The 25,722-nt window shown below is 41.4% G+C and overlaps 1 long non-coding RNA gene across 3 annotated transcripts in view; it reads right to left on the reverse strand.

The window, feature by feature from the left end:
- Positions 1 to 621: 621 nt before the first annotated feature.
- The window catches only part of LOC101698240 (uncharacterized), a 71,136-nt gene continuing 46,035 nt past the window's right edge, over positions 622 to 25,722 (reverse strand). Inside the window, exons 3-7 of one of the 3 annotated variants that reach the window (XR_015445668.1) lie at positions 23,942 to 24,082; positions 11,088 to 11,142; positions 10,644 to 10,806; positions 6,701 to 7,391; positions 622 to 1,273 (exon numbers count right to left, since the gene is read on the reverse strand). This is a non-coding gene — a long non-coding RNA (uncharacterized LOC101698240). The remainder of the gene's footprint in view (positions 1,274 to 6,700; positions 7,392 to 10,643; positions 10,807 to 11,087; positions 11,143 to 23,941; positions 24,083 to 25,722) is intronic. The other 2 variants (XR_015445667.1, XR_015445666.1) reach the window with 2 other exon arrangements.

Here is a 25,722-nt window from a genome sequence, read left to right on the forward strand (position 1 = left end):
ACACCCAAGGTATGAGCAGGCAACCAAAGGCCCCCGGCCCACATGCTACCCTCACAGCCACACCTGGGCCACTGTCATTTACCTACTGTAAGCTCCTTAGTTCACAGCAGCTAGGAAGCAGAGCTGAGGAAGGAGCTATGGACTAGACACACCCCATGGCAATGCCTCCATGACCCACCCAGACATGCCACCCACACGCCAATTGGCTATACCCAGCCAATTGAGCCGCCCCTCCACCTTTCCCAGCAGCTTTCACTCTGCAGTGCAAAACATGCCAGCTGGCCTGCACAGACACAGTGTTAATACAGAAGGCCACAGCCTCTTCAACTTGCAATAGTCCTAGGTCAAACAGTGTTTGTGGAGTGAATGTATGAACGAACAAATACTGGTAGAAACACTGTTCATCCCACTGTGTTTTATGAAAGATGTGACAGAAGACGATGTAGGCTGAGACAGTGTAGGCCAGCTTTTGGCCTGCTTAACTAGCTTGGCCTTCTCACCTGTATCCCATCTGCTGTGCATGTAGAATGGAAGAACAAATTTGGCAGGGCCCTAAAGATTAGACTATAGTGCCTGATTTGCTGAAACACTCGGCTCGTAAATGGCAAATACAGCACACAATCCCCTCCCCTGCCTTTTTTTTTTTTTTTTTGGTACCGGGGATCGAACTCAGGTCCTTGTGCTTGTGAAGCAGGTGGTGAAACCACTGAGCTAAATCCCCAGCCCTCCCCTGCCTTTTTTTTGAGACACGGGTTTCACTAAGTTGTCTAGCCTGGCCTCAACCTCAAGATCTTCTTGTCTCAGTCTCCCAAGTAAAAGGGATTACACAAAAACCTATTTTAAAATTTTTTCCATTTTAATCAAGCTAAATTAAAACAATTATTTTCTAATCTTATGTATGACGGTGAGATACACAATTTAACTTTAGGATGCTACATATGAGAGTGTTTAAAAGTTTGACTTAATATAAAACAATAAGGAAAAACTTGAGGGAAGCCAGGTGCAGGGATGTATGACATGGAGTTAAGGGAAGATCCTCTTGGTAAAGAGTCGCGCATTCAAGCTTACTAATCTTGCAGGCCCGGCAGGCTGTGGCCGAAGGGGATGAGAGGTCATTCCCGAGATAGTTTGCTTGTGCTGCTGACTCTGCTCCAAGAAGAGATCATGCCCCCTGTCATACTTCCCATAGCTGCAATCCTGTTTGTCTTGCCTTGGTTCCCTTGAAGGAATAGTTCAAGGATGGGAACATCCTGAGAAGTGTCTCAGCCCGTTTCTGTAGAGATTAGAGTGCATTCATAGAGAAGAAAACATTAAACAACACCTGCTGTTTATGCATTCAGCTTAAATAACCGCTGTAAGTACTATAGAAGAGATGTATGAACCAAGAATAAACGTCCTGCTGGTCTTCAGCACCCCCTGTGTCCCGCTTCTGTCTCTTTGCGGCCCTCCACTCTCGGCCCCTATCTTCTCGAGGCCGAACAAGAGATGTACAACTATTGTCCCAGCTACTTGAGAAGCTGAGGCAGGAGGATCCCAAGTTAGAGGCCAGCTTATGCAGCTTAGGGAAACCATGTCTCAAGGAGAAAACAAAATATAGACACCACCACCTGAGGAACCTAATCCACTGAACATACTCTGAATGTGCAGGCCTCCTTTCTCTCTAATCCAATTTTTCTTCTTTTGATAACAAGCTTAAACATGAACATTATCCTAATGCTGTGGCACATTTATATAATACATTAAAAATTTGAAAGCATTTACTCTTAATCTCAATTTACACCATGAAATATATACTTGACTTCTTGTCACTACTGTGACTCTTACCATTGCTTGAAACATGGCCCCTCTGTAATGCATTGTCTTGAAAATATATTCAAAGCTATCTCTCTCTTTTTTTTTTTTTTCAAAAGCTATCTCTTTAAGTTTCAATTCTTTCACTGGGCCTCCTGTGGTGACAGTTTAGTATTTTTTCTAAGATGTTTTATGTTGTTGACAAAATCTACATCTAGGCTCATCATTCATTCATTCATTCATTTTTACTGGTACTGGGTACCAGGAATTGAACCCAGGGCCTTTGTACTGAGCTACATGCCTAGTCCTGTTTTTAAATTTTGAGATATGGTCTCATTAAGTCACTAGGTTGTCTAGGCTGGGTTCAACTTATGATCCTACCTCAGGCTCCCAGAGTGCTTGGGTTACAGGCGTGCACCACCCCTCCCAGCTTAAGGCTCATCATTCTCTTCTTCAGAGGACCCTTCAGTCCATTGCTGATCAATCCCACTTGACTTCTGGAGAAATCCTACTCAGGACCTGGACAATTTTTTCAGCCTTTTATTTCTTTTGCCTCAATCTCTCTAGTTGGTATGTGTGGGCACACAAGTGTCTGGTGCTGGGGCTCAAACCTAGGGCCTTGCACAGACTAAGCACCCAGTGTACCACTGAGCAACAGTCCCAGCCCAACTGCTCTATTCACACCCTGGTTTCGGTCATCACCCTTTCTTGCCTGGATTCTAGAAAAAACTCCCAAAAGGTCTCCAAGCTTCCACCCTTGACCTGCTGCATTCTATTCACAGTATCCAGGGCAATCCGTTAAAAATAAAAGTCAGACCAAATCCATCCCATGTCTCAACCCTTCACTGGTGTCCATCACCCAGAGCACCAAGTCCTTCCAGGGCCCGCACAGCTCTCCCTGGCCTTTCCCCATCCCCTCCCCACCCTTGTCTCTAGTGTTTGCCCGCCTGGCCTACTCGGCTCCACACACTGGCCCCCACTATTCCACTAGCAAGTCAGGCACCTCTACTTCATCTCCCTGGAGCACTCGTCCCCCTACAGCCTGGCTGACTCCATCATCCTAAAGGACTGTACCCCACTGTCACCTTCCCCATAAGGCCTACCCTCATCATCTTTCATGATGTAACTTACCCCACACACACACACACATTCTCCTGGTCTTGGTCATCCTGCTCCAAATCTTCCCATGGTGTACACATGGAACAGAGACAACATGGTGCAGAATTCATCTACATCTACTGCATGTTGTCCCCTCCAACACTGAGCAAGTTCACATGGGCAGACATCTTTGTTCTCTGGTGCACCCTAACTGCCTAGAACACTGCCCCGCACACAGAAGTTATTTAATGACTACTACTGAATGACTGAGAGACAGCTTGTTCCATTTCAAAGATTTACCCATGGACATTCTCAAACTCAGTAATCACAGACATCATTTCTTGCTCCCCTATGTCTTATCCTACTAACTCAATGGACAAACTGAAGACAGAAGTATTGAGCTTGGAAATTCAAATATGAAGACAATCCCTGCCCTCAGGTAACTCTTCTTTCCACCTCTACCATCACTTCGTTGGGCCAGACTGCTGTCACCTCTCAGGATAACAGGACTAGATTGTCATGATAGCCTTCTGGATTATCTGCCTTCACTTAATCTGAACCCATTCCAACCCATTCTCCATGCTGTAAGCACAGCAACATTTTTCTAATCACTAAACTGATGATGTTCACGGTTTAAAATCGGATGCTACTCCTCTTGAAATTCCAAAAAGCTCAATACTGTCCACAAGCCTCTGCGTGATTGGTTCTTATCAAATTTCCAGCCTTAACCAGCAACTCCTCTACCCACTCACACTCTTAGCAAATTTTCTCCCATCCCAGTGCCTTTGTCCCTGCAACTCCCTATTACCTAATTACCTCAGCTTACCTTGTAGACCCTAGTCACTGCCTCAGAAAGCCTACCTGACTTCCTTAATAGATCAGATCTCCCTATAAAATAGGCTCTTGCTGCACTTGTCACAGTTGAAAGTTTATTATCTATTCAAATGATTATTTAACATGTATCCCCATATGATGATTAACTTCACAGGTAAGGGCCATACCTGGTTTTGTTTCCTCTGGTGACCCCAGGGCCTACCACATGTCAGATACTTAATACACAATTGTTAAATGAATAACCGTGCATATGAGAAGCTTTGCAGGAAGAATACAGAGCATGAGAAAGGAGTGCCGACTGCTGTATGAGGCAGAGAGTGGCATGGGTTAAGCCTGAGAAGTGTAGGCTAACTCATAAAAGGTCTTGCATGTCATATTAAGGGACTTTCATCACCCAACAGGCAACATGGAGCCAGTGGCACTGCTATGGAGAGAAGTGATGTGATCTATTTTGCGTCTTTAGTTACTCTCACCAGCTGCTGACTGCCTGGAGGAGGAATCTGAAGGGCAATGAGATGGAGGAAGGCCCAAGAAGGACAACACTTTAGAAACCAAGAACAGGATCAACCTTAGGGTCCCTGTGGCTGGGGGCTGGGAGGGGAGCCATGACTCTCAGATGTGATGGGCGACTCCAAAAAGTCAGATCCAAAGATTCTGAAGCTCATGGCTGAATGCTGCACCAGAATCACCTCAGCCCTTGGTTCTAAATACAGATGTCCAGGTTATACCTCAAACCTCCTAAATAAAACTTGGAAGTGAGGCATAGAAATCTTATTAGGAACTAATGGTTCTTTAGGATTTCTATTGTATTCATCCAAGTTTGGAAATATGGAATACATACAGGATGACAGAAAGTTTTATGAGATGAAGAATCTGAATTTGAAAATGGTGAGCTGAATTACTTGTACAGACAGCTGACAGACAGCTAGACACTCTGAAGATGCTGGGATTGGTTTTGCTGGAGATCAAACCTTGGCGTGGCTGGAGGTATGTGAGCTCTCATTTATAAAGGAGTGAAGAGTGGTGTGGGCCATGGTTAGGCTCCTTGGGCACTCACACCCAGGTACAGGAGGAGATGAGGATGTATCACTAGTGGTAAGGACTCTACAGTGCTATTTTTGCTGAGGTATTGTGTAAACACTGCTGTCTCCTTAGGTGCTGGCTGGAGCACACTGCTGAGATGTGATGGTGTCCTAGGTTCAAAGGGCAGCTCTGGATCTTCTCAACATATGAGTCAAAAGGCCCAGGCTTATCCAAAGTCATGAAATACCTTGAGAGAAAACACTAACTAATTAGCTTTATCCCAAAGCCTGCAACTTACAGGACACCCTTTTGCCTCTTACCCTCATGAATATCCCAGAGCCCACCCTTCCAAGGCCAGCTTTCACAGATTCCCTGGGACAGAACTAAGTGTGCCTCCCACAAAAATCCATTATGTTTTAATACTACTTAGGATACTCATCACATTCTATTTTGTGGTATATTTGGACAGACAGAATGGCATCATAGAAAAAAAACAACTGTCCTACAGACATCAAAAGCTGCACCCCCTTATTTACAAATTGTATGGCCCTTAGCAAGTCATTTTGTTTTTCTAGTCTGTGGGGGGAAAAAGTGACAACAATACCTTCATTAGCACCTTGAAATTATCAAGTGAGATAATTCATGATAAATGGCTTTATCAAAGTTCAAAAGTTACTCTCTTATATGTACATATCTTATCTTCCTGCTAGTTTAAAATACCTTCTTAAATGTTACCATCTAAATATCCATGCAGCCTTTCTCAGAATGCCTTGTATATGAACAGGGGCTGATAAGTTTGATGAAATATGCTGAATGGCTATGATATTAAAGAAAAGAAAAGTTTATACCCCTCTCATTTTGAACAGGACCTCAGGCAGCTGCTGCCAGGCATGCTTCTTTGGCCACACGACTCAATTTGCTATCCCACTGACCATGCTTCTACTATTCTCCTACCTGATATAACCCCTTCTCCTACTTAGTGTGTTTCTATCCAATCTCTCCTATCTCCAATCCAAGCACACATCCTCCTCCATTAAGTTTCTCATGCACTTCAACCCAAAATGATTTTTCTCTCCCAACTTGTCTATACCTGTATACCATTATCATACAGACACTGCTTTATATATTGTTTGCCACATGTTCAGCTACACTGTAAGTTCACTGAGTTTAAGATCAGAAAGTTTTCAAAGACATCCTGAAGAACTTTAAAGAATCAATTTTTTAATGTAAGCATTCTAAAAAATCTGACAGAAGGGTCTGATAAGACCATCTTATATATGAATCACTATCCCTAAACATTTATAAATTAAATGTCATTAGCTGACTGTATCTACCATATTAGATATACAAATGGAGTTAACATTTAAAAGTACAGAAAGTAAACCCTGATATTCCTGTACCTTTTTTGCATCTCCCAAGTACCTAGACCAACTTCCAATACACAATAATGGAGAAATAACATGATACTGTAGGTAAAATCAGCCTTTGAAGCTAGATGGTGCCAAAACATAGTAGTTACTAATACATATCTTAAAAAAAAAAAAAAGAATGATCTAAGCATAATGCAGTGACCAACAACTGTAATTCCAGCTACTTGGGAGGCTGAGGCAGGAGGTTCCTAAGTTTGATTCCAAACCTGGGCAATTTAGAAAGAGCTTGCCTCAAACAATGGGTTATGGTTGTAGACCAGCTGAAGAGTACACCTGGGGTCAATTCCCAGTACTGGAAAAAAAGAAAGACACACACACACAAATTGGACTGGTGTGTGGTGGACAGCTAAGGTGGCAATAGGGGGCTTTAGAAAGCCCGGAAGGAGAAGGGTTAGAACACAAGGGACGCACTGGAAAATCAGCCAAGCATCTGTCTTAGAGTTGTGTGTGCACATACAAACACAAGTCCACACAAGTCCATAAGATCAGTGAGTCAACAGAAACAGAAAAGCCAGTGGACTCACCCGTTCCGTGGGTGCCTCCTCCCCTGGCAGGCAGGCTGCTGCTGCACAGGCTATGTCCATCACTGTGGAGCTTGTGGGAGCGTCGGTTGTGGAGGAAGACCGGGGCCGGCCTGCCTGGGCCACAGCTGCCATCTCCTGGCCAGATTTCCTGTTGATTTGGGGACTCCCCTTTGGGGCCTCTGGCTTACCCCGCCTACTATGCAAGCTGGTCCCTCTCTTCATCTTGGGTGGTACTCGGATCTGCTGCAGAACTCGGTTCAGAGCTGTAGGGTGGGTGGGGACACCGTCAATCTCAGCACCTGCGTTCTGGCTGTCCAGATCGATGTCAGGTTCTGGATCGACCTGAATCTGCTGAACATCATGTGGAGACACTGACGACCTCCTGCGCTGGTGCTGGAAGAGGTGCTTCAAGCCTTGGCCAATCACATTAATGTTCTCCAAAGCATTGTGGGTCATCTTAGATAACTTTTGTTCTGATTCTGTCTGCTTCCTGGCCTCTGCATCTTGGGATCTGCCTCCAGGATCAGGGTCCTCATATAACTGTTCACTGCCTGAAGGCTCCATCAGCAGATTTAACAGGCTTATTTGCAAACTCAAAAATGCTTAAACACAGCAAGACTGTCAAATTAGGTAGGCATTTCTTTCAACAGTGACTATGCATGCAGCTGTGAGACGGAGGCTTCATGCCTATCTAATGTTTCAAAACAGAAAAAGAAAAAGAAAAGAAACTTATAAATTCATGCAGAAACTCCAGTGTTAAAGAAAAACATGCCACTAGCCATAAATAGGTACTATCATTAAGCAATCTTTAATCAGAAGATTGAAAGATAGTTCTATAGACAGTGGATGATTATTTTCTAAAGTAGAAGAAAAGGCCCAGAACAACTACACAGGAAACGAAAACAGCAATACTAAAATGAGAAAAATCACTACACATTTCAAATACATAAAGAGTGTGACATTCGGGTGCCATCCTGGAGTGGACACCGTAGAAAAAGGTGACAGAACAGCCATTGCTCAGGAAAGGGAATAGACCATCCATGTGTTTAAGTTCAGCTGAGGCAATTTAACTCCTCTCATCCAAAACCACCATTTTTTAATGCACATGATTAAACAGTAAATTCAAAGACTAGCAGGAGTGGCTATCCCAATCTAACTGCAGGTGATTTTTAAAGGAACACAAGTATTTCTTGTTAGCACTCATATTTATCAAGCTCATTGGTAATTAGAGGTTTGTTCTTCTGAGAAGACAATGGAAATAAAAACTGTAAGCTGAATTCTCTGAGGCACAAATGACCTTGCTGGCACCCTAGGAATGTACAGTTCAGATAGAACCAGTCTTTAGAGAAAGCAGACCTTTTCTCAGTGTCAGCATTCAAAAAAGGAGATTCACCTTGCAAGTACAAGGTCCTGAGTTCAGTCCCAGGTACCAAAAAAAAGGAGATTCAAAGAAATACTCTTCTTAATAGTATCATCCCTGAAAGAGGTTCCCATGTATCTACACAAACTCAAATGCAAAGCAGCAGCACAGTAACTGAGTACAAGGGAAAAGTAGATAAAATTAAAAGTCAAATAGCAATATCACCAGTTATTAGATGCAGGCAGTTAAAAGAAAGCTGAAACTAAGGTAGTCAGTACAATAGCTTTGGTTACTGAGATCACATGCATTTAAAAAAAACAAAGAGATGGCTGGTAGGGGATGACATTCTTCCTTAATAGAAAGTCTTTTTCACTGAGTTTGTGCACATATATAAAACAAAATTGTGTAAATGTACAGAAGCTGTTAAGATAAAACATGATATAGGAGGGTTTTTATTTCCATATTTTCCTTCAACTTTTTGTTTAAAAACTTTAAAACTCCCAGACCAGACATGGTGGCGCATGCCTGTAGTCCCAGTACTCAGGAGGCTGAGACAGGAAGATCACCACAAGTTTGAGGGCAATCTGGGCTACCTAGCAAGACCCTGTCTCAAAAACAAACAAGCAAACAAACAAACAAAAACTTTAAAACTCCCTACACTACAAAGTACTTTGAACAACTTAAATCACAACCAATGAAGCACCATGATCATCAAGTTCTGGGGATATGAGGGCACCCCGCCACCAACTGGCTATCTAGAAGCATAAATTAGCTAGAGTTCAGAGAACAGAAATGGAAACTACTGGAGATTTCTTTCTGATGACTACTCTCAGACCTTACCATCTCACATATCCCCTCATACCTGCTCCTTCATCTTCTGACTTGTTCATGACTTAGGAGCATAAACAGGGTAACAAGGTTAAAGATGCCTGACTCTTAACAGTACTTCCAACTGCTAAATATTATAAAATTCTTTGTTCCTAAATGAGGCAAATGAAGAGCAGCCATGAGAATGGAAAATTCACTCCTTTCATTCAAATTCTTCGTGGTCCCGCTGAAATCATGCTGTCCCACTATGGCCTCTCATCCTTTTCCTGATTATATATTTGCTTTTTTTTTTTTTTTATCTCTGTCCTTTGGGAAAGCCAGGAAAGAAACCTTTAACTTTTACTAATGATTTATTGGTCCACAGTGCAGTTTCTGTGAGCTCCCTGTGGTTAGAAATGTTGCCAATAGTGCGTTTAATTATGCTCCTCCTTTCTCACGAGTTTGTCTGGCAGACTAATGATTACTAAATTATTTCTAATGTCCTCAGAGAGAAAAGGAATTTTAAGCAAGATACTCAACTAATCTCTTCCTGCACTGAGCTGTTTAGACTCTGAGAACACAGGCTATGTCGAAGCAGCAGAAGTTTTTTCCTTATTTGCACTGCCTTAAATCATACAATTAACTTTTTGTTATTGTTGTAAGTAAAATATATAAAATAAGTTGATCCCATGAGATTAAAAGATACCATGAATAAAAGAATGGTGTCAAGGTTAGTTGAGAAACTTACTTATCTCATATACAAAGGTATTAGAATTTGTAACTCAGCAAGTCTATTTCTTTAGGTAGAGTCTTAAACAAATCAAATGACCATCTGTTTGCTTCCTATTTTAACAAGTGGAGAATATGCCACATTGTAAATACTGTATCAATAACTTCATCCTAGTAGTTAATACTACTACTAATACTTTCACTAGTATTTGCATATCATTTATTTTCAACTACTCTGAAAAGATGATCGATTACAAAGAATGCTAGCATTCCCTAGGAAAATCTAAAACAGGATTTTAGAATTTCTAAGCTAAGGCTTCTAAACCAAAGCCCTCTTCACAGCTGTAAAGATTAAGTAACAGAATGTAATGAAGTCCAAGATTTCTGGATGCAGGACTTATCTTAATTATACTAACTGGCATAGACTCATATAGCAGGGAGCTTGACAGAAACCTACACCGAGCTTTAAGCATTTTTACAACCAACCTATTAGGTTGATTATAAAATATAATCTGGTAGCATACTTATAGCTATTACCTACATTACTACTGTAATATTAGCACCAACAAGATATGTAGTCAGAGGTTTCCAAGTTCCATTTTCTGTGCAAAAGATCTTTAAGGCAATCTTTATAAAAAATACCAAAGATGGTAATGCTTAGTAATTAACTCCATAAATCTGCTCATAGGAAGAATGTAAACACTAAAGAAACTGGATAATCTCAAAGTGCTTTTAGGATTCCTCCATTTTTTCCCCAAGAAAATAAAGCTCAAATAATAACAACTGTACACAGTTTATAAAAATTTCCCAATTAACTGTATTTAGATCCTCGGTTTAATGCAAACAAGTATAACTGCAAAGCCCATTGTATTTTGCTAAGAAGGTGTTGGCTTCTCTTTTGTTAACTCAGCTTCTCTAAAAGGTGAAGTTCTTATAAGTAAACCAGGAAAAGCAGAGGAACAGAAAAGGCAGCAAAATGACACAAGAAGAGGGAAGAAAGGGAAGGAGTGAAAGATGGGAAAAGTCAAGGAAAAGGCAACTAACTACCTGTAGACCAAGAGTTTCAAATGATTTTGTTATATTTTCAGAATTTTCAGTAACTAATTTTTCTGTCACAATTTTGGTAAAAAATATGCCATTAGTTGGGCCGGGGATTTAGCTCAGTGGTTTCGCCGCCTGCTGTGCAAGCGCAAGGACCCGAGTTCGATGCCTGGTACCAAAAAAAAAAAAAAAAAAAAAAATGCCATTAGTTCACAGAAGGGAAATAAGTTGCTCTGAATTAATATCAGAAATAAGTAAAAAAAATGTTTAAAATCTGACAGATATCCATAATGGTGCTCTACAAAATCATCCCAAATTATACCTTTTCTATCTTTTTATTCCTTTAAATTGTTCTTTCCAGTTTTTTGGTTTTGACAGTATGATAACCAAAGCTTTTTGATTTGCCACAAACCAAATTCATCCACTGACTGTAAAGAGCTGGATACTTGCCTTCACTGAGGCTCCTCAAGCCCTCTAAGGTGGTACAGGAGTTCTTTAGGAAAAGCTGAAAAACAAGCATCAAGAATTATACAGTGAGCAACTTGGAGGAAAACTTATTTATTACAGACACACAGAAAAGAAACCCTGAAACCCAAAAAGGCAAGTATGTTAACAAGCCTTATCTCCCATTGTTAGGAAGGGACAGAGTATTTTTTTCCTAGTGCTTTGCGATATTTTCTCATTTTGTAAAAACGTATTCAAGAAAAATTATTAAGGTAAAAGATACTGAGCTAGGGATTTAGTTCAGTGGTATCACACCTGCCTTGCAAATGCAAGGTCCTGAGTTCAATTCCCAGTACCAAAAAATAAAAATAAAAAGATGTTTTGGAAGAATGAATATTAACTTGTCAGCACTTAAAAAAGAGAAAGAGGGGCCGGGGATTTAGCTCAGTGGTTTCGCTGCCTGCTGCGCAAGCGCAAGGACCGGAGTTTGATCCCCGGTAGCAAAAAAAAAAACAGAGAGAAAGAGGCAAATGTCTTGGTGAGCCAATTAATCTTGACTGTCACCTTGACTGGACTGAGAGCCTCCAGGGATCAGTAAAGCACACTCCTGGGTATGCTGTAGGGGGTCATGGAGGCAGCACCTTGGGGACTCTATTGGGTCCCTAGCCCCTTCCGCTCAAGAGGCTTTTTCGCTGTGCTCTTCCGCCCAGCTTTTGTGATGTGAGCAGCTTTGCTCCACCATGCCCTTCCGCCATGACACTTCTGCCTTGGATCAGCCAGCCATGGAATGAAACCTTTGAAACTGTGAGCCAAATTAGATTCTCTTCCTTTAAGTTTTGGAAAGCTGACCACTACAGAAAATAGGTACCAGAGAAATGGGGTGATTGCTGTGACTATACCTGACCATGGGGTTCAGAAGTCTTTATAACTCATTTGTGGGAAAAGTTTGGAGAAGTGAGCTAGAGCAAGCTCAAAATGCTGCAAGCAGAATCTGATGGGTGATTCTGGCTGGAGCTCACATGACCAGAATGCTAGCGGTAAAGGCCAGTTCATGCAGTTTTAGATGGGAACACGGGAATTCTTTAGGGAACTGCACTACAGGCCATGCATGTTACATTCTGGCAAACAATTTGTCTAGATTTTATCCATGCTCTAAACTGTGTGAGACTGGGCTTAAGGACGATGGACTGATTAATCTGATGGAGAAAATTTCAAGGCAGCATAACCCTCAGGCTGTGGTTGAGTACCACTGGCTGATTTTAGCCAGAGTTTTAGTGTGAAGTGGAAGCAAAATGCAGAGCAGAAAGATTTAAAGAAAAACTGGCCAAAGAGAATCACCCATACAATTGGGGAGCAGAGCAAAACAGGTGTGGCTGCTGAAGAGATTAGCACAGTCAAAAAGAAACCAAGTACTCTGAACCAGGACAAGAAGAAAGATGCCTCATGGGCATCTCAGAATTCAGCAGAACCTCACCTAGTGCAGGCTCAAGGGTACAAATGTGTCAACTTTTCATTTAAGAAAAGACCCCAGATGCCTGACAGGGCTGCCTAGGGAATTGGTTCCCCGGGATTCATTTCACCATGCTCAGCCAGCCATCCAGGCACCCAGAGGCTGCTACAGCAGTGGCTCAAGGTGGCCCGGCTGCTGCTTGCACTGGCAGCAAGGGCTGTGGCACTGTCTGATGTTGTTTTTTCAGGCACACAGAATGAAGTTATGAGGGTCCAACAGGCTTCCACCTAGATTTCAAAGGAAGGTCTGGCTGGGGCCAGGCAAAAATATGTGGCAGGATTGGAGTCCCTGCCAGGAGCCCCTGAGAAGAAAGTCCTCGAAACTACCTGGGTAGAACCAAGGCTTCAACAGAGACCTCAGGATCTGGGAAGGAAGAACGTCTGCCCGAAAGCTTTAGGCTGCAAGGAGAGCTGGCCCAGGTGGAGAGAGGCCATGTGGGCTACAAACAGCAAAGCCCATAGAGATGGGCCCACCAAACCCTCTGGGGCTCACATCTCACCACCATGGGCTCTGGATGCCAGCATGGACCCAGATCACTTATTGTTTGCCCTGATAGGTTCTGGTCTTTCTTTGGTCCTATTCTTTTCTATCCCCCATTCCTCCCTTTCTGAAACCTTCTTTCACATCTTTTAGTGGCTGTCTTGATGTCCTAAATCAACTCAAAATGTTTACAGCAATTTCTGTCAAATAAAAACATTATAGGGCTGGGGATTTAGCTCAGTGGTTCTGCTGCTTGCCTTACAAGCACAAGGTCCCGAGTTCGATCCCCGGTGCCAAAAAAAAAAAAATTACAGTGTGTCCTCATCCACCTTACTCATTGATTCTGGTATCATGTGACTTCAGGCTCTCCTCCAAAGTCAAAATGATCATGAAAGATAAATGTTTTGAATTAATTCAGGATGAGACAGCCACAATGGTGCAACTAAAAACACTGAGGAAAGTGGGGCTCCCAGAACTGGTTCAGAAAGCAGCAAGAATGATGGGATAAGTGTGTTTGAAGTTGGGAGGTATAATATTTTGTTTTGTTTTGTCTTTGGTACTGGGGATTGAACTCAGGATCTTGTGCTTTCGAGGCAGGTGGGAGAACCACTGAGCTAAATCCCCGGCCCTTGTTTTGTTTTAATGAGAGTAAATGTCTATTCAGCATTTCCCACCACCCTGCCACCAGCCTCACATCCTAGACAGCAGGCACCTCCTTCCTGGTTTCCTGGAATATGTCCTTCCCCTTCATGAAGGCAGGGGACAAGGCTTAACCAAAATCACGGTGTACCTGGCCTGCTGCTTTCTACTGCTGGAGTTAAAGCTCAAACTCATTCCTGAGATTCATTCATTCATTCACTCATTCATCAAAAATTGAGCACCTCCCAAGTTCAATCCCCAGTATCTCTCACCCCAAAACAGAGCACCTATTGCATACCAGGCCCTAGAATAATCCCAATTCTTTTTTTTTTGTACTGGGGATCAAACTTGGGTCCTTGCACTTGCACAGCACGGGGTGAAACCACTGAGCTAAATCCCTGGCCTGATAATCCCAATTCTTGTGGGACTCTCAGAAGAATTGACAAATACATTAGTAAGTACCAGCCATTAGATAGCAACCAGCTTTACAGATAGCATCTGGGAGGGTAATCAGGACAGTCAAGAATCACATTGCCACATTACACACAGTGGGCAGAGGAGACTTCAGTGTAGTATGACACTTAGGCAATGGCTCGAGGAGGTGACAGGGGTGAGAGTACAAGCTACAGGCAACATCTGGTGTGGGGGCGCTGTTTGCTCTTCTGGAACTTGAGGACTACCCAGGTTGCAAGATTTCCAGCATTCAAACGGGGAAGGTCATGGGCATACCAGATGATGTGGTCACTTGAGTCTAGAAAAGGAAACAGCAAGTAAAAAAGCCCACAAGGGGTACTATTTTGAGGGGGATTAATGACAACATGTCTTTCACTGTTACAAAAGTTTAAAAATCAAATGTTCACTGTACTTTTTGATCATAACATTTATATTCTCTAATAGTATGGATCCTTTCAAGAGTGAGGGGAAAAAATCCTACTCTTCTCCCCTTTTTCTTTTCCCACTTTCTTCTGCCTGAGCTTGAAGGCAATTTGGCAGGAACGAAGCCCTAGCTGAGGGTGGACAGGCACCTTGGGGCCTCTCTCTCCCCAGAGGAAATAATAGTCCTAAAGCATTTAAGAATCCCACTGCAGAGAGGAAGAGTAAGCCAGAAACTGGGATGAACTGCTATAGTCTGAGTATGGCCTAACATGAGTGTGAAGTCTGTGGAGGTTGCAATCACAGTAGACTTTTCACCATCAGCTGGCTTTCCTCCAGGAACCTTCAAAGGCTCTCCAACGCAGCTGGAAATCAGGGAGAGAGCTTATCACTTCCACCACCTGGAACCTGGGGTGGACAGCAGCCAATTAAGCCATTCCAGATCCACTTACTGTATCTTTCTGTGTACCACCACCAGAGTCTGTGCCCTGAGAACACTGGTAGAATACTACTACATCTAGGGGAAGGGAAAGCAGGCCAGCACCTAGTCATCACTATGTAAAGTAAAAACAGCCTTAATACGCAAGGGAGAGAGGCTTAAAAAACCTTAACCTGAGGATTCTGTTGATTACTCACTGCAGTTAAGGAAAAAGAAGGGGAAAGATGCAGAATTATGTGAAGGGCACAGCCTCAAATCTGCACTTCAGTACCAACATAAATCCAAGGTTAAATTGGAATGTCCTTATTTACATAAGAACCAAGAGAGATTATGTAAAGGTGCAAATTTCCAAGGATGAATGTCATTATATTGTATATCTAAAATGTACCAATAAAATTAATTTAAAAAAACCTGAAATGTCACTGAACTGCTCTCAGCCTCCACTACCATTAACAATCTTTGAGGAAAAGTAATAGTGGGCCACAGCTGGGAGAGCCTCGAGAGACACTCTGAGGAAGAGCACAGAGGGAAATTCAAAACCAAGCAGAGACAAGGAAAAAATTATTAGCAGGGAAATTTGAAGCCTCTGGTTCCCATGGCAACAGCAAATGTCAATTTCAGTAACCATAGCAGTAATAAACTTCAAACACAGTAAGCCTCTGAATCTATGAACCCTAACCCCTGCCCTGCAGGAAACCTGCAGCCAAACAGTTCAAAGCATATCAAATATTTACCTTAGTATCTCCTGCGACAGATAACACACACAGCTCAGACTAAAGCATGCTAAAGACAGTGATGGAGAGGACACAAAGCAATCAGAGCCAGACTCACATATGACATAAATTTTGAAGCTATCAGAGAATTTACAATATAATTAATGTAGTAAATGTTCTAATGGAAAAGGCAGACAACACGTGTGATCAGGTAGGTTATTTCACAGATAAATGGAAGTCATAAGCAAGAATTAAGTATAAATCCTAGAAAAGAAAACACAGTAACAACAAATGTTTTTGACAAGCAGTATGTATGTACTGAAATAGGAGACTTCAAACAGTTGAAAACAGGCTGGCAAAATTGCCCAAACTGAAATGTAAAAAGGAAAAGAAATTTTCCTACTTGGAGAAAATATCAAACACTGTTATACACTCATACTTCAAGGTCCAGGAGCAGAAGAGAGAGAACAGAGGAGAAGAAATGTTCGAATGGCCAAGAACTTACCAAAATTAATAAACTATATATCACCAAACTATGTATCAAGAAACTCTGAAAATACATACTAAACAGGATAAAGGCCCCAAACACCAGCCTAGTATTGTTATAGCTTGTGTCTAGATATCCCCCCAAAGCCTCATGCAGTCACAGGCAGGGCTTTTCAGAGGTGGCTGGATCTAGAGTGTGTGATGCTGGGATTATGTATCTAATGCTGGGATCAAGGGTGTGTGATTACTAAATTAGTTCTCTGATTAGTTTGGCATAGTTCTGGGTATGGATAATGGGAAGGCCCACCTTGGGTGTGTAGCCAGGATAGAATATAAGGGATAGAAAGAGGGCTGTTACTGTCACTTGCTGCTGCTACTTTGCTGCTTTCTGCCTGCCATGAACTGTTTCTCCTGTGCAATGCCTGTTTGCCAAGCCACCCTGCCTTGGAGCCAGCTGACTATGAACTGAAACTTGAACAAACTGTGAGCCAAATAAACCTTTCCTCCTTTAACTTTGGGTGTCAGGTATTTTGTTTCAGCAACAAGAAAAGTAACTAAGACAAGTATCATGCTCAAATGATCAAAACCCAAAGAGAAAACTCTTAAGGATGCTAGAAAAGAGAAAGTGTGTTATGTACAGAGGAAGAGTGACGAGTTTAAAAAAACCTACTGGCCAGGGTTTTAGCTCAACGGTTCTGCCGCCCGCCTTGCAAGCGCAAAGTCCTGAGTTTGATCCCAGGTACCAAAAAAAATTTTAAAAACCTACTATTAGAAACTTAGCAAGTAAGAAGACAGTGGAGCCATGACTTTAGTGTTGAAAGAAAACAACTGTCCACCCAGTATTCTGTATCTAGAGCAAATAGCCCGCATGTGTAGAGAAGAAATAAAGGTTTTCCCAGACTAACAAAAACAGCTTGCTGCCAGCAAATCTGCCCCATGAGGAATACTAAAGGAAGTTCTTCAGGCAGAAGAAATTTGTAAAGGTTAGGAGAATGGGTCTACAAAATGAAGAATAAATGAAGGTGAAATATAATGTCTTATTTTTCACTGCTCTAAAAGGTAACTATTTAAAGCAGTACTAATAGATTGGGTGTGTACTATGTACATAACAGTAAAATGCATGACAACACAGGGCAGAGAGGAAGAAGGGTGAACATCCCATAATGATAACATTACATGTGGAGTGATAAAATAATTGAAGGTGAACTCAGGTTATTTAAAAATGTATACTGTATGCCCAAAGACAACCACTAAGATACCTTTTTAAAGAAATATAAATCATAAGTCAATAAACAATTTCAAAGAAAAAGCAATTTGCAGCAGAGGAGGTAAGAGAAAAGAAACAAACACAATAAATAACAGCAAAAGAGCAGGCTTTCATCTGGCTACATTAGTGATCAACAGTAAATGGGAAGAGCGTAAACACAGTACTTGCTACACAATCCTGCTAGTCTGTATCCTGTAGAAGCATGGGTCCCAGTTCTGCACTGGTGGTGGAAACCTTAAGAGGTGGGCCTGCTGGGACATTCAGGTCACTGGGGCAGCCCTCCAGAGGGGCTTTAGGACCACCTTCTCTTTCTCCCTTTGCCAAGCTGAACAGCTCTGCTATGCTGTTCACTGCCCTCTACCACATGCTGCCTTGCTGCAGGCAGGCCTGAAAAGCAATGGGCCACATGACATGGACTGCACCCTCAAAAACTATGAACCGAAGTGACACTTTTTTCCTGAGTGGTTTACTTCAGGTATCTGTAATAATAGTGGAACGCTGACAACCACAAACCCTAAATATGTATGCACAGTCAAAGTTTCAAAATCCATAAGGCAAAAACTGATAGATATAACAAGTGAACAGACAAATCCACAAGTGTAATTGTAGACTTTCAACACGTGATAAAACAAGCAAGAGGAGTATGATGAAGGATATACATAGGTGATCAACAGTTGAGCGCTACCTCCTTCCTTTAACCTAGGTGACATTTACAGGACAGGCCATCCTAATGACAGTTGAAAATACATTCTCCTGAAGTACACACAGAACATTCACAAAGACACCAGGTTTTGGGCCACAAAACAACCTTGAAAACTAAAAAAAATAGAAATGATATAGTCAGGACCAGCTGAGGCAGGAGAATCCCAAGTTCTATGTGTTGTCTAGTATTCCTAGTATGACACTGGTTCTCCTAACCAAGAATATCTCAAAAAGAACAGAGTGCGCATTTGTGTGTGTGTCTCACGTGGTATAGCACACAATAACACTGCAATGAAGGGGATAGGATGTTCGTGTGTCTTATTTCTTCTCCAGGGCTGATGGACATTCAAGAGGAAGGCCCTCTTTAATCCTGCAGACAGCTGACCTATTGACAAAGAGGCATTCAACACAGAGGTTCAGAGCATAGGCTTCCAAATGAGCCAGTTATTTATGGCCACTCATCAGCTGAGTGTCTTGGGACCAGGTCTTAGATGCTGAGCTGTTTCCTCACTGGCAGACAGCGACAAGACATGCTTCCTAGAGCTGTGAGAATTAAATAAGATAATACTCGGAGCACATTTTCCTAGCTCCTGGAAATAGGCATAGGACTGGGGGTGAGGGGAAGCCAAGAGACCAGAGAAATGCAGGAGAATTACAGAATGGTGAAACGGCCTTGTGAGGTCAATGGACAGCCCATGCTGACAAACAGCACTTCAGATCATGTCCGCTGACCTCCCCTGAGTGGCTGATGCTATTGTCTAACTCTACTGCATTCCTTAGTTTATTCACTCCCTAGTCTCTTACATTATTTCACTTTTTTTTTTTTTTTTTTGGTACTGGGGCTCGAACTCGGGTCCTTGCACTTGCGCAGTAGGCGGCGAAACCACTGAGCTAAATCCCTGGCCCTATTTCACATTTCGTAACTCTTCAAACTCATACCTCTCTCGACACGTTCTTCTAATGACCTGCTTTATTACATCCCTGAAACATTCTGCTGTTATAGCTCCCTTGTCTACTATTCTTGAACAAATTAATTTGATTTCTAAGTAAGGATAAAAATATTTCCCATCACTGGCTGGTGGCACACACCTGTAATCCTAGCACTCAGGAGGCTGAGGCAGGAGGACTGCTGTGAGTTCAAGGCCAGCCTGGGCTACATAGTGAGTTCAAGGCCAGCCTGAACTACATAGCAAGACCCTGTCTCAAAAAATAAAACAATTCCCATCCCATAGTATTAATTTTAAATAAATGGAATGTATGCGTGAAAAGCACAAAGTAAACAAGTGATAGTCACTGTAATTTTTTACGACTACTAAACATATACAACATCATGATCATAAAGTAACTTTAACAGAAAAGGACTTGAGGATTACACGTAATGAATTTAGACAGCATTCTACATACAATATTCTTAGACACTGATATGTACAGACATGAATGTATATACATATCCATTACTTCAACTAACATTAGATTAGATATCTGAAAACTTAGTATTAAAATGTCTGTCTTTCTTTCTTAAAGATGGATAGAAAATCTGTAACAAAGTGTAAATCATGACAGTAAATATGAAAGGATCCTACTACCTCATCAATGTTCTTCTACTTACACTGTTCAAATATGGTCCTGTTATTTTATCTGTCCTTTCACATAATTCAACTGGAGTGTCTTAAAAATGCAAGACACTATAATACCCTAGCTGGATCAATAAGCAATTAGAAAGGAATTCTACCCCCCCCCATATTTACTGAAAACAAGAGAGAGCTTATTTTATCCTCATCTCACTGATATTAAAAACCTGTGTAGGCAAAAATCTGTGTAGGGACTGGGGTGTCCCTCAGTGGTAGAGCATGTGCTTAGCATGCAGGAGGCCCTGGGTTCAGAAAACAACAACAGCATACATTTAGGCCATACCTAAGACACAGATACTTATTTTCATATCTTGTTTTCCTACCAGCGTCCCTTCTGTGAAATAACTTGCATCTGAAATACTGGCATTTGCTCCAAAGGATTAATTACTGACAGCACCTACAAATAAGTCAGCGAACATAGACCTGTTCAGCACTGGTGTTTCTGTTCCCCTATCCCAGTAGTCCATGTAACAGTTTTCCAAACAATACTCACAACACATTCATGCCCAGGATCATGACTTGAAGTATAACGACATCAGTGCACACTCTGAGCTATCCACACATGCTGACACACCCAAGCCGACCAATCACATGGTCCCTGAGCACGCTCACCCACAGGCCTACACAGCACCATGCTTTGGCTCCACATATGCGCCTCCGATTCCTATGGGCCTCACTCCAGCTTTTGAGGAAAGAAAAAGAAAGCTACCAATTGAGAGGCTCAAACTCCAGCAGGGCAAAAAGAGAAAGGTTGTTACATAAACCCTATTAAACAAACTTCTACTTGGCATAAATGCAAGCAACTTAGTTATAAAACATGACAAAGCCTTCACATACAGTTATCCCCTCACAGCAGTCTGCACTGGTGAGGGAGTCAACCAACCCTGGATGGAATACATTGGGAACAATGAGAATGTCTGTACCAAGTATGGATACATGTGTTTTCTTGTCATTATTTTCTTAACAATATAGTACAACAATATAGCAAAATATAGTACAATGCTTACCTAGCATTTATGTTATATTAGGTATTATGAGTAACCTGAAAAGATTTAAACCATACAGAGGGATACATGTAGGTTATATGCAAATACTATGCCATTTATGTCCTTATTTTGGTTTTTTGAGACAGCGTCTCGCTGTGTAGTCCAGGCTGGCCTTGAACTCACAGTGACCTTTGTGTCCCTGCACCACACCTGTCCACTACACCATTTCATATAAAGGACCTGAGCACATGCAGATTTTGATAGGGGGAGGATTCTGAAGCCAAGGCCCCACAGATACTGAGGGACAATTATACAGGAAGTTGGATCCCTGGTACCAAAAAAAAAAAAAAAAAAAAGGTATTTCGAGGGCTGGGGATTTAGCTCAGTGGTTCCGCTGTCTGCCTTGCAAGCACAAGGTCCCGAGTTGGATCCCCAGTACCAAAAAACCCCAAGACTGATATAACTAAAATCTAACTCATGATCTTCCTCTAAAACAAGTTGTCTTTCTTCAGGATCCTTTTTCTCAGTGAAGAACACGGCCCTACCAGTCCTCTCCTCTACTTCCATTCTACTCATCACCCGGCTCTGCTGGATATACCTCCTCAATATTCTTGAATCCACTCCTTTCTATCCCATCCACCCACACCACTTGTGTCCAACTGAGCCACCACCATCTCTTACCTGACATCCACTCTGGCCCCCTCCAACTCATTCTGCACCTTAAAGTGTTCTCGTTAGACAGTTACATCTTATGGTGCCCTTTCTTGCTCAAAACCCTTTAATGGCTCCTCATTCCTCTTACGATAACGGCAGAAACTTCGTAATACAACCCATAAAAACCTGGCAACTCGCAAAACCTGGCAACTGGCCGCCTGCCGCGCAAGTGTAAGGACCCGAGTTCGATCCTTGGTAACCAAAAAAAAAAAAAAACTGGCAAGGACAAATCTATTTTTCCACCTCAAACCATGAGCTTTCTTTGCTCACTTCCATGCTCAAGCCTAAAAGTCCCTCACTTTCACTGTTCTGTCCTCATCCAGAGGGCCTGGGAGCCTCCCAGCATCTGTCTGCACAACCATCCTTCCTCTTTTTGTGAAGACAGCATTTTCTTCCTTAGGTCACAGTATCATTTCTTGCAAAATGGTCAACCTCACAAACACAAGTACTGTTCCACACCTACTCTTACTCCACGGTCCCAGCTGCAATGGAACATTCCATGTAACATTCTCCTGCCCCACTCCCACTCACCCTAGGTCCCACAAGGGAACCCAGATGCATGTTCCCTCCTCAATGTTACTGTTACCTGGCTCCATAAAAACATGCTCACTTTCCTGTAGCCAGGTCTTTGGGCTGTTTTAAGGAAGTTTATTTACAACAAGCCTTATTCTGATTGCTTCTTACATGAAGAAACCATCAAAAACTCAAACTCCACTCAGTAATCTAAAAGAAAACAAGCTAAATTTGTTTGAATACAGTTTTCATTAAAAAATAATTAGTATTTTTTGGTACCTTGCTGTCAAGTCTCAAAGCAAAGACAAATCCATGATTTGGCTTGAAATCTGAACCTCTTCATCACCCTACCCATATCCCTCATAAATTACTCAAAGTAAATCTACCAAAAATATACCTTACTCACAAAATTCTGGGATAGTGTCCTTGGCCTGAGGAAACCCCACGCTATTTCAAGGTACTACTGGAAAGCCTTAGTGTAGATACGGTTGCTTATAGGAACTCCCTATTTTGTTGGTAAGCAAAGAGTTTGTGATAGTGTTTCAATAATTAAAAGTTATAAAAACAATGGGTATTATAATTCATGAAAAAATTTAAGATCCTGTAATAAACATAAGCTGTAGTATCATAAATTATTAACCATTTAGGAAAGGACAAACATTTCTACAGAAATAATGAAAGTTAAAGAGAAAAAAAGCTGTTTCTTCTGATTCCAAAATGGCCAAATGTCTTAGGATGAAAGTTCAATAACAAACCTACAATGCGTGAAGACATAGGCATAGGCAAGGACGTTCTGAACAGAACCCTAATGACACAAGAAATAATACCAAGAATCAACAAATTGGATTATATTAAATTAAAAAGTTCCTGTACAGCAAAGGAAACCATCAACAGAGTGAAGAGGCAACCTACACAATGGTAAAAATATTTTTGCCAGCTACTCCTCAGAGGACTAACATCAAGAACATACAAAGAACTCCAAAAACTGGACTCCCTCCCAAAATAAAAGACCCAATCAAAAAGGGCAACAGAAAGGAATACTTTGCAGAAGTACAAATGGCCAATAAATATACATGGGAAAATGCTCATCATTGCTGGCCATCAGAGAAATGGAAATTAAAACTATACCACGATGCCTTCTTACCCCAGAAAGAATGGCTACCATAAAAAAATCTAATAATAAATGCTGGCAAGGATGTGGGGGGAAAGGAACTCTTCCACAATGCTGGTGAGAATACAAACTAGTACAACCACTATGGAAATCAGTGTGGAGATTCTTCAGAAAACTAGAACTAGAAATTCCATTTGACCCAGCTATCCCCCTCCTAGGTATCTTTCCAAAACAGTTAAAATTATATTACAGAGATACATGCATGCCCATGTTTATAGAACACAATTTGTAACAGCTAGATCTTGGAAACGGTATATGTCTATCAGCAGATGAACAGATAGGAAAACGTGGTACTTACACACAATGGAACACTATGCTGCCATAAAGAAAGACAAACTTGAGGCATTCCTATGTGAATGGATACGACTAGAGAACACAACCTTAAGTGAAGTAACTCTGACACATAAGCTCAAGTATCAAATGGTTTCTCTTATGTAAGAAACGCAGCCTGGGCAACTTAGCAAGACTTTGTCTCAAAATAAAAAATAAAGGGCTGAGGATGTAGGCCAGTATAGAGGCCCTGAGTTCCATCCTCATCACACACACACAAAAAAAAAGCTCAATCATGTACAGGCAAGCATAGTGGAGCAGGCCTATAATTCCAAATACTTAAAGAGGCTGAGGCAGAGAGATCATAAATTCAAGACCAGCCTGGACAACTTAGCAATGCCCTGTCTCAAAATAAAAAATAAAATTAAAAAGGCCTGGGGATGTACTGCAGTGATAGAATGCTTACCTAGCATGACCAAAGCCCTGTTCAATTTTTCTTAAAAAAATCAACCATGTGTAGAAGGTAGATGTTTCAAGGGCTGAGGATGGAGTTCAACAGTAGAGATCTTGCTTAGCATGCCTGAAGCTCTGGTTTCCATTCCCAGCACTGCAAAAAGAAAAAAAAATGTTTCAAACCAGGTGTGATGGAAAATGCCTATAATCCCAGCTACTTGGGAAGCTGGGATTATAAATTCAAGGTCAGTCTGGACACCAAGGTGAGACTCTGTCTCAAAATAAAAAATAAAACAAAAGGCCCAGGGATGAAGTTCAGCAGTAAAGACCTTGACCTACCATGCACAAGCCCTTGCAAAAAATAAAAAAGATGTTTTGTATCTGGATGTCATGTTTAACTTCACAAAATATTAAAAGAATAAGATATGTTCACAATACATTATGAAGTGTACCAGGAAATGATAGATAACAAAATAGTACATACACTATCATCCAAATATCTATATGTGTATACAGGTATGTTTACACCTGAGTCTACCATATACATTTATATATCACAATGACACTGGTTATCACTGAAAATTATGGAAATAAAAACATTCTGATTAATATTTATCTGAGTTTTTCTACATTTTCTATAACAAACATAATTACCTTTAGTATCAAAAGAAAACAATAAATCATTTTAAAAACCTTTACTCCACTAACCTACAAATGTGAAGATTACAATGTGGGGCTGGGGATTTAGCTCAGTGGTTTTGCCACCTGCTGCGCAAGCGGAAGGACCCGAGTTTGATCCCTGGTACCAAAAAAAAAAAAACACCCCAAGATTACAATGTGAACACTCCTGCTTTTTCCACCATCTCTGTTTCTACATGTTGGTAAGGAGGAAAAAACTAAATGGATTTATTACAGAACTAAGACCATTCTTCCAGTGCTTTGAGAAGTTGTGTGTGTGGGTAGAGGGGGTTGAAAGTAAATAGAAATACTAAATAATTACTTAAAGAATTACTACTGAAAGCAAAAACCTTTCAAGTGATTTATAATCTTTCAAGTGACTTATATTCTGTTATAGGAAGTCTTAAGAATAATTAGAAGAACACAATTAGAAAGTAGAGAAAGGGGGCTGGGGGATTTAGCTCAATGGCACTGCGCCTGCCTTGCAAGCACAAGGATCTGAGTTTGTTCTCCAATACCAAAAAAAAAAAAGGTAGAGAAAGGACTTGAATAACATTTCTCCAAAGAAGATATCCAAATGGCCAACATAAACACCTGAAAAGATGCCCACTTCACTAGTCATTAGGGAAATGTAAATCAAAACCATAATGAAGCTACCTATTTCACATCCACTAGGACAGTTAAAATCAAAAGAGAACAAATATATACAGTACAATATATACAAATAATACAGAGAGTGTTGAAGAGAATGTAGAGAAATTGGAACCTTCACACACTGCTGGCAGGAGTGTAAAAAGGCCCAGGCACGTTGGAAACCGGTCTGGAAGCTCCTCAGATGCCATTATGATCCAACAATTCTACTTCTAGGCACATGCATTCAGTCTGCATCAAAACCTGCACACAAATGTTCGTGGCAGCATCATTCATAACAAGCAAAAACTGGAATTGATCTAAATGCCCATCAAATGATAAATGGATAATCAAATATCCATATGACGGTGTATTATTTGGATATAAAAAACAAAGTACCAAACATGCTACCAAAGCATGGTACCAAACAGCCTTTAAAAAAAAACAGATCAAGAGCTGGGGATTTAGCTCCCAAGTTTGATCCCC

This window comes from Heterocephalus glaber, unplaced genomic scaffold (genome assembly GCF_053883595.1).
Source record: "Heterocephalus glaber isolate CG9 unplaced genomic scaffold, H.glaber_assembly_v1.0 deba00001615, whole genome shotgun sequence".
Taxonomy (NCBI): Eukaryota; Metazoa; Chordata; class Mammalia; order Rodentia; family Bathyergidae; genus Heterocephalus; species Heterocephalus glaber.